The sequence below is a fragment of the Helianthus annuus genome, chromosome 16 (genome assembly GCF_002127325.2).
Source record: "Helianthus annuus cultivar XRQ/B chromosome 16, HanXRQr2.0-SUNRISE, whole genome shotgun sequence".
Taxonomy (NCBI): Eukaryota; Viridiplantae; Streptophyta; class Magnoliopsida; order Asterales; family Asteraceae; genus Helianthus; species Helianthus annuus.
The window spans coordinates 63,998,058-64,008,836 of NC_035448.2; positions in this window are offsets into that span (position 1 = coordinate 63,998,058).

Consider the following 10,779-nt stretch of genomic DNA (forward strand, 5'->3'; position numbering starts at 1 on the left):
GTATCAACACTCTACAAACACTCAACTACACTCAACTGAGACGAATTAAACTTTCAAATTGTAAGTTTATCTCAGTTGAACTAACACTCAACTACACTCAACTGTGAGGCTATGATGCATAAGCTGAGCCTGTCGACTCTATGATGCATAAGCTGAGCCTGTCGACTCTATGATGCATAAGCTGAGCTTGTGTTCTTAATATGTCTGAACTGAAACTGTTAAGGCTATGATGCATAAGCTGAGCCTGTGAGGTTACATATGTGTTTCTTGTGCTTAAAACAGCTGTACATCATGCTTTAAAGGTTGTTTAAGTTTAGTGGAAAATTACTCTTGTACATCATGCTTTAAAGCGGGGTTACATAACACAATAGACTGTGATGATTGTATTTTGAGGGTACATAGAAGATCCGAGTAGCATCTTGGCGGGGCAATATCCAGGTTGCATAGTTCTCACTTTGCAACCGTGTGTTGCAGCCATGGCTTTACCCGTAGTTGTGTTCATCTCTCAATTACATGTCTGAGTCTTCCAGTTGTAAAAGTATTAATCTGTCTGAACTAAAAGTGTTTTGAGGCTGTGATGCAAAAACTGAGCCTGTGTAATCTATCTGAACTGAAAGTGTTTTGAGGCTGTGATGCAAAAACTGAGCCTGTGTAATCTATCCAACAACTCAAGCAAATGTTTTCTTTGCATTTTAGGGGGAACATGGGTGCATCTCTCCACAGGGCATACAAGACACAGGTTATTGGCGGCAGCTCGCCATATTTAACATATAAAAAAACTTTATATGTTAAATTTGGCGGGCTTCCGCCAATGACCTGTGTCTTGTATGCCCTGTGGAGAGATGCACCCATCTTCCCCCTAAAAAACATAGAAAACATTTGCTTCAGTTGTTGGACCAAGCGAACCTTGCATAATGCGTCAAGGGAAACTATTGGTCGAGCGAGACATTTGTTCAGGTATCCTTATTTCATGATAAAATGATTATGAATAGCTGTGCATAAACTAATCGCAAGTTTGTTTGGTATATGCAGGGTAAAAGGGAACAGCAGTGTTCAGCACTGTGTCATTCTTGCTTGGTGCCATCACCTCAGTTGTCTCTGGCTTACCATCCGTGTACTTTACTAAAATTTGATCGGTGCAGTGAGCACAACAAGTGCAGCCGCAGCGGCGTGGTGAGGGCAGCCGCAACGAGCGCAGCGGCATGGTTAATAAAAAAATAAAAAAACTGCCACCTCTAAGTAGATATGTATCAGAATGTACAAATTCATATTTATTGTTTTGTTTATGCGTTTAATCGTTTGATTAACGACTCGATTGATTTGTTTGTAACCATTTGTCTGTAAACGAACTTATTTATCTTACTTTAATTTTTGTATTAAGCTGATCCTGTGAGGCTATGATGCATAAGCTGAGCCTGTGAGGCTATGATGCATAAGCTGAGCTTTGTTCTTAATATGTCTGAACTGAAACTGTTAAGGCTATGATGCATAAGCTGAGCCTGTGAGGTTACATATGTGTTTCTTGTGCTTAAAACACTTGTACATCATGCTTTAAAGGTTTAAGTTTAGTGGCAAATTACTCTTGTTGTGTACTCCGGATTTTGTGTTCTTAATCTGTCTGAACTGAAAGTGTTTGAGGCTGTGATGCGAAAGCTGAGCTTGTGTTCTTAATCTGTCTGAACTAAAAGTGTTGAGTCTATGATGCATAAGCTGAGCTTGTGTTCTTAATCTGTCTGAAGTAAAAGTGTTTTGAGGCTGTGATGCAAAAACTGAGCCTGTGTAATCTATCTGAACTGAAAGTGTTTGAGGCTGTGATGCAAAAACTGAGCCTGTGCAAGGTTCGCTCGGTCCAACAACTCAAGCAAATGTTTTCTTTGCATTTTAGGGGGAACATGTGTGCTTCTCTCCCAGGGCATACAAAACACAGGTTATTGGCGGCAGCCCGCCATATTTAACATATAAAAAAACTTTATATGTTAAATTTGGCGGGCTTCCGCCAATAACCTGTGTCTTGTATGCCATGTGGAGAGAAGCACCCATCTTCCCCCTAAAAAACATAGAAAACATTTGCTTGAGTTCTTGGACCGAGCGAACCTTGCATAATGCGTCAAGGGAAACTATTGGTCGAGCGAGACATTTGTTCAGGTATCCTTATTTCATGATAAAATGATTATGAATAGCTGTGCATAAACTAATCGCAAGTTTGTTTGGTATATGCAGGGTAATAGGGAACAGCAGTGTTCAGCACTGTGTCATTCTTGCTTGGTGCCATCACCTCAGTTGTCTCTGGCTTACCATCCGTGTACCTTACTAAAATTTGATCGGTGCAGTGAGCATGCGAGCGCAACAAGTGCAGCCGCAGCGGCGCGGTGAGGGCAGCCGCAACGAGCGCAGCGGCATGGTTAATAAAAAAAATAAAAAAACTGCCACCTCTAAGTAGATATGTATCAGAATGTACAAATTCATATTTATTGTTTTGTTTATGCGTTTAATCGTTTGATTAACGACTCGATTGATTTGTTTGTAACCATTTGTCTGTAAACGAACTTATTTATCTTACTTTAATTTTTGTATTAAGCATCATCTATCGCGCCTTTGCTGACTGACTTTTATAGATCACTACTTTAGGGAGAATGAACAATTATCCAAATATGGAGATACTAAATCTGCTCGAGGTATGATGCTGGTTGAACTTAAGAAACTAATTGAAGGAAATCCTTTATTTTGTGACAAATTTCAGTTCCAAACCTTAGGAATTCAAGATTAAGGACTCTTACAAACCTAAGACTGTTTGGGAAATTTTTGACTATGTTTTGTACATCTTACAATATAGTAGTTAGTGTTAGTTATTTGTGAATTTGTATCACAATTTGAACCAACAAAAGCCTAGGTAGTCCGTCTATTTCAGGTAACATAACTAGAATCAAACAATTTTCTTTGTTTTCTCCTGAGTCGCACAATAACCACCAAACGCCATCACGAAACCACCAATCGCCGCAAATCGCTGATTCTCGCCGCTGAAGAAGGCCTCAACCGACCATCACATTCTGCTACACTACCACCATCGTCGTCACAAGCCACATTGGAAATTACATCCCCGTAGATAGCCCTAAACTCACCAACCTAAGTGATATGTTTCCCGCCGCATCGCGCGGGTAAACGACTAGTATGTATAAGTGTGTATGTGAGACGAGCCGAGACCCGACTCAAGACCGCTTGGTCTCGAGTGAACAGCAAGTGTTGGGCCGGTTAGGGCCTTGCGACCGAGAACCCAACTCGGAAACCCCTAAGCCCACTCGTGACATTATATAAACCGACTCTCCCCTCCCTTAACCATTTTTACAACACTCTCCCTCACTCACTCCTTCTTCCTCACTAAAACCCTAAAACCCTAGCACAACACCCTCATTTCCTCTCCTTTCCTTCTTCCTCGGATCAACCGGTAACAAGATCACTCTCGGATTCTAGCTCGAGATCATCATTTGGAGCTTGGTTCATTGATTCCTTGTACCCCTACTTCCAACCGGTTAGCATGAATATCCTTATAGTTGTTTTGCTTGTTTGTCTTGTTACTAAAATGCTTGATAGTGCTTGATTGTCGATGTTCGTTGCTATAAAATGCTTGTTTGATGATAAAGGTGGTTGCTTGAAATGATTTAGTGTCTTAATGAAAATGATCCGGTTATGTGTTAAATGGTTTTGTTATTTGGTTAGTGCTAGAAGCTTGTTTGGATGGTTTTGACCGAATGATATGCATGATTTGCTTGATCCTATGAGTTCTGATTAATGATGAAACATGCTAGACTAGGAACCGAAAATAATGATACTGATTATGTTCATTTATGTTAAAACAGATTGTGTTAAATATGTGTTCTTTGATCTTAGTTTTTCCCTTACAAAGAACTTATGGTTTTATGCTTAAAAGATGAATATTATGAATATTATGATGAACAATTTGAATGCCATGAAATATTTTGAATATGCTTGTTTAATCTGTTTTGATTGCAAGATAGACAAGAAAACATGTTTAGTGGGCATGGTACACAAATTACATGAAAATGCAATATCATTGGATAGTACACTGCACAGGTTCTAGAAGGATTCAGGTGCACGCAACGACGGTTGCGAGTCGGAACCCTCGGTTGCGACTCGAGACCACAACGTGATTTGTCGAGACCTCCCGGTTGCGACTCGCAAAGCAGCTCATGATCAACCGCAACAACGGTTGCGAGTCGGAAATCCCTGGTTGCGACTCGGAACCAAAGCATGATGAGCCGAAACCGCGGTTGCGAGTCGGAATCCTTAGTTGCGACTCGTAACCATGCATTCTCGAGTCGAAACCATGAACCCTTGTCTCGACTGGGCTGTTATTGGGCCAAAGAGTTTGTTGGATTATCTGTTAACTGGACTGCTTGTGTATCTGTTACTGTTTAGGCCCAATACCCCCAACTGTTTGATTGTATGCATGATTAAGTGTGCCTATATGTGTTCGCTATGTGTTGACTTGTACCCGACTTGACCCATATTTGGTAACCATGTTAGGACGTGGTGACCAACATACTTGACCGGGTAAAATAATCTACCGAGCAACCCAAGGTGAGTTCACAACTTAAAAGCATGCGTCCCGGTGGTTTGGGACACGAGACTGAAACAACCCTATCCCCTTGTAAAGGGGATACCATTTACATTCCTTCCCTAGTTACTGGGAACAAACTTACTTTACCTTCCCTTGTATTGGGAAACCTTTTAGTTAATTACTATTTATACGGAATGCAACCAAACGGCACTAAACGCAACTCTATCACTCAAGTCCCTACTACATAATACCGATTAGTCGCCGGGGCCAGGCGAACGGGTTATTAGTTGATAGCGCTATTTAGGTTTTACCAACCTCACACCGTGCCATGGTATGGGATCGGTCGTGAACTAATGTACTCAGGCATCCGTCAATGATGATAGAACATTGACATCGGGGCATCCTGCGGATACGCAAACGGTTACCTAGTGTTCGGTATTGGAAAAAACAGTTTAGTCGCTAACTTTTGGGGTAGCTCCCCATGGCATGTATAAGCGGATAAATTAACTGGTGAAACAAGTTTTTGGTAATTAAAACTGGGCAACTAGTGAACTCACTCAGCATTATTGTTGACCCCCTTACTGCATGCTTTGCAGGTGGCCAGTGACTGGAGCAGCTGCTTGGGATGTGTAGTGGTCGTCTGCCCGTGTGTTGGGCATTTACCTTATGAACATTGTTTAAAACTGTTTATTTATGCTTCCGCTACTTATTACTGTTTGAACTTGAAACCTTAAACTCTGAACTTGATATTTGCTAATCTTATGGTTAGTAAGTATTACTTTTGTTATCAATTTAACTAGTCAGTATAATTGGTGGCTGGATCCTGGTCAGTCACGCCCTCGAAGCGGGTGTTATCCGCAGGTGGAATTTGGGGGTGTGACAGTGTTCGGTATTGGAAAAAACAGTTTAGTCGCTAACTTTTGGGGTAGCTCCCCATGGCATGTATAAACGGATAAATTAACTGGTGAAACAAGTTTTTGGTAATTAAAACTGGGCAACTAGTGAACTCACTCAGCATTATTGTTGACCCCTTACTGCATGCTTTGCAGGTGGCCAGTGACTGGAGCAGCTGCTTGGGATGTGTAGTGGTCGTCTGCCCGTGTGTTGGGCATTTACCTTATGAACATTGTTTAAAACTGTTTATTTATGCTTCCGCTACTTATTACTGTTTGAACTTGAAACCTTAAACTCTGAACTTGATATTTGCTAATCTTATGGTTAGTAAGTATTACTTTTGTTATCAATTTAACTAGTCAGTATAATTGGTGGCTGGATCCTGGTCAGTCACGCCCTCGAAGCGGGTGTTATCCGCAGGTGGAATTTGGGGGTGTGACATGCATGGCTTCGTCGTTGAAGAATACTTCCACAGCGATGTCGGCAGTCAATTCATCTACTGGCATTCCATCTTTGCCTCCACCACCAGCCGGATCTCAGAAAAATGCTGAGAAGAGACCAACTACTATCTCCTCTAAACCATCATCTTCTGCTCTAACTTCTTCTGTTCCCAGTACTAGTGATATATTTACTTTGATTTTGCAGATGAGGGATCGTATGCAGCAGGATGAAACTAATGACAGGATCCTCAGGGAAATCGGAGATCTCAAAAGGCAAAAGAAAACGGCAGAGGATAATTCCCCACTGATGCCCAAATCTTTAAATTTTGATACTCCAATGATTACTTCTCAGCCATCAGAGGTCCCAGACATTCAATATATGGGTGGATCAAGAGGAGTGCATTTCAGCTCAGCAGTAGTGACTCAGGCATCAGGATCATATTTCCAACCGGCAGGATCCTATACTCAACATATGGGATCCTTCATGAACTCAGGATCCTCCTTCGTCCCAGGATTATCCCAGGTTCAAGGATTCTCCTTCATCCCAGGATCATCCCAGGTTCAAGGATCATCCTTCGTTCCAGGATCATCCCAGGTTCAAGGATCCTCCATCGTTCCAGGATCATCCCAGGTTCAAGGATCCCTTCAGATACCAGGATCCTTGAAGAATTTGCAAACAAGAAGTCTAGATGTCCATCAAGGAGATTTTATTCCAATGCAGACCATTGCTTCCACTGGTCCATCCATTATCCAGAATCCCAGCAATATGGATTCACACCCAATGTTCCTAACTTGAACCCGATGGGAGGTAACACTTTTAATAATTCTTTTACCACTAACCATGGATTCATGCAGGATACAGGTATCAATCATGCTATGGCCAGAGAACTACAAAAACTGAAGGATATGATATCAAGTGTTCCAGGGGTAGTCAAACCTATCCCGGAGATTGCAGATGGAAGCCATAAGGTATCTCGTTTTGCACCACCAATTTGTGATGCTGAGATACCCAAAAGGTTCCATATCCCTACTATGAAGCTGTATGATGGTACAACGGATCCTGAGGAACACATAGCACAATACAGGGAGAGGATGGAGATCAATCCAATTCCAGAAAAGTTAAAGGAAGCATGCTTATGCAAAGGATTTGGATCCACTCTTACTGGATCAGCTCTTAAATGGCTGCTAAGTCTTCCCCCTTACTCTATTACTTCATTTGCTAATTTAGTTAATTTACTCAATAATCAATTCTCTTGTAGTAGAAAGTTTGAAAGATTGACTAGTGATTTATATAGGGTAACTCAGGGTCATAATGAATCATTAAGGGATTACATAACCAAGTTTAGTAAAGAATCCTTGGATATTCCTAACTTGGATATGGCCACAGCTGTTGAGGCCTTCAAGATGGGATTGCTTAAGGATTCATTGTTCTATGATGATCTTGTTATGACACCATGCCGGAACCTAGATGAAGTAAGAACTCGGGCACTCAGGTTCATCCGGCTAGAGGATGACAAGAGGATCCAGGAGAGACAAGCAGGATCCTCAAAGCAAGAAAAGCAAGGATCCTCTTTCAAAAGCAACAGATTCAAATCCTACAATAGGAATGACAACCAGAACGTGCATGCCGTTGACCAAGAAGAGGATGATGAGGATTATCCTCCGATTTCTGAATATTGTTTTTCCGTTGATAATCATGAACTAATCCTTGCAATGCAGAATCTAGGAGAAAAAGCCAGATGGCCCAGAAAAAACGACAAACCAACTGGAACTAAAGACAAATCGAAGTGGTGTGCATACCACGAGGATTTTGGGCATTTAACTGAAGAATGTATCGCATTAAGAAAGGAAATTGGATATCTGCTAAGCAAGGGGCATCTAAAAGAGTTGTTGGGAAGAAAAAAGCAAAGGATTCAGGATCCTGAAAGGATCCCTGAGAAAGCTCCAGTTCCTCCGGCAGATGCCCAAGTGATCAACTTTATTTCTGGAGGATCAGACATCTGTGGTACATCCTTCTCAGCAGCTAAAAGGCATGCAAAGGAAGCTAAAATGGATAACGGAGAAAGGCCTATTCGAACATCAAGTGTCTCGGAAGGAAAAGCGATAACCTTTGATGAGGATGATCGCATTAACATCCAGGATCCTCATCATGATAGTCTAGTCATCACTCTCTTTATCTCTAACCATTTTGTTCGCAGGATCCTTATTGACGGAGGAAGCTCAGTAAATATTATCCAGCTTGATGTCCTTAAGAAGATGGGTATCCCTGAATCAGATATCACACCAAGATCCTCCGTACTTGTGGGATTCAGTGGCGAAACTAAGAAAACCCTGGGGACATCAAACTCCCAATCTACGTGGAAGGATTACATAATTATCAAAAATTTTGTGTTATTGACTGTTTATCTTATTGTAATGTTATCCTTGGCAGGCCCTGGATACATGATATGAAAGCAGTCCCATCCACCTACCATCAATGTGTGAAACTCCCTAGCCCATGGGGAATAATCAAGATCGACAGTGATCAGCAGGAGGCTAAGGATTGTTATACATCATCCATGAAACCAACCTCGAAGCCAAGGGAGCAATAGCAATTACAGTATCCTCCAAGGAATGTCTTGGAGGCAAGGGAACAGGATGTGGACGAAATCCTTTTGGATCCTAATGATCCTGAATAAAAAATCTATATCGGATCAGGGATCCTTAGCAAGATGAAAGAAGACATGATATCCTTCCTCAAAAGAAGAAAATCTACCTTTGCATGGAAACACGAAGATATGACAGGTATATCTAAGGATATTATCACTCATAAACTTGGCATTGACAGGTCAAGCAAACCAATCCATCAAAAAAGGAGGAAGTTTGCACCAGAAAGGAATGCCATTATCCAGGAAGAAGTAGAAAGACTACTTCAAGCAGGTATGATCAGAGAGGTAAAATATCCAAAATGGTTAGCCAATGTGGTTGTTGTCCAAAAGAAAAACGGAAAGTGGAGGGTATGTGTCGATTTCACTGATCTGAATAAGGCATGTCCCAAGGATCCTTTCCCATTACCCCACATTGACTCCATGGTGGATGCAACGGCGGGGCATGAACTGTTAACTTTTATGGATGCATCATCTGGATTCCAACAAATTCAGATGGAACCATCTGACCAAGAGGATATGGCTTTTATGACCCCAACCGGTTTATATTGTTATATTGCCATGCCTTTTGGATTAAGAAATGCAGGTGCAACATATCAAAGGCTGGTGAATATGATGTTCAAAGATCAAATTGGACAGACTATGGAAGTGTACATAGATGATATGGTAGTAAAGTCAAAAAAAGCTGAGGATCACCTAAGGGACTTGGAGGAAGCATTTGATATCCTTGATAATTATAACATGAAGCTTAATCCTTCAAAATGTCACTTTGGTGTTAAAGCAGGTAAATTTCTAGGATATATGGTAACTCAGAGGGGCATTGAAGCAAGCCCGGAACAAATTAAAGCATTGGTGAATATCAAATCCCCTGCCAACGCTAAGGATGTGCAAAGGCTAACAGGCAGGATAGCAGCTCTAAATAGGTTCATATCCAAATCCTCAGAAAGATGTAAAGAATTCTATGATATCCTAAGAAAGAACAAGAAATTTGAGTGGACTGAAAAACATGAGAATGCTTTACAAGCCCTCAAAGAATACATGTCCTCATCTCCAGCATTGATGAATCCCGGTAAAGGAGATGTGTTATCCTTATACCTGGCGGTATCCTCAACAGCTGTAAGTGCAGTCCTTGTTAAGGATCATGTAGGTGCACAATATCCTGTCTATTATGTAAGTAAGAGTTTACTTGATGCTGAATCCAGGTACTCACACCTTGAAAAACTTATTCTTGCATTAATTATGGCATCTACTAAGCTAAGACATTATTTTGAAACCCATGCTATTGTTGTTAGAACTAATTTTCCAATCAAGAATGTCCTCAGGAAACCAGAGATGTCCGGAAGGATGGCTAAGTGGGCAGTAAAGCTTAGTGCCCATGATATAAGATATGAGCCTAGAACAGCCATCAAATCTCAAGCATTAGCAGACTTTGTGGCTGATTTCAGTAGTGATCTACAAAAGGAAACCGAATTGGAGGTCCAGCAGCTGGATGAGACCAAGGATCCTTGGATACTACATACTGATGGATCCTCAAATGTCAAAGGCACAGGGCTTGGCATACTACTAAAATCGCCACAGGGGGACATAATACCCCATTCCATAGCTTGTGAGTTCCAAGCCACTAATAATGAGGCTGAATATGAAGCCTTAATCGCTGGCTTACAAATTGCTAAGCATATGGGGATCAGGTATCTTGAGGTATACGTGGATTCATTGTTAATCACTAATCACTTTAATGGATCCTATGCTGTGAAAGGTGAAAAACTAACCAAATATTTAGAGATAGTCAAAGAATTGGCACTCTCCTTTGTTTCTTTCAGTTTGTCACAGGTACCAAGGGAGGAAAATACAGAAGCTGATGCATTGGCCAATCTAGGATCATCTTTGAAGATCCCAGAGGATATAAGTATCCCCATCATCCATATCCTAGCTCCTGCTATTGAAAATCAGGTAGCCATGGAAATAGAAGAGGATACTGCAATGATCCCTAGTGAGGAGACTCAATCTTATTCAGGATCATGGATCTCACCAATCATGAGATACTTACAACACGGGGAGATTCCTATGGGAGAAAATCCTAGGGCTTTCAGGATTAAGGTATCTCAATTCATAATCTTGAATAATGTGCTATATAAGCGATCTCTTGCAGGACCATATTTAAGATGTATCGAGGATCCTGAAATTCAAGAAGTATTAAAAGACTTCCATGAAGGAGATTGTGGAA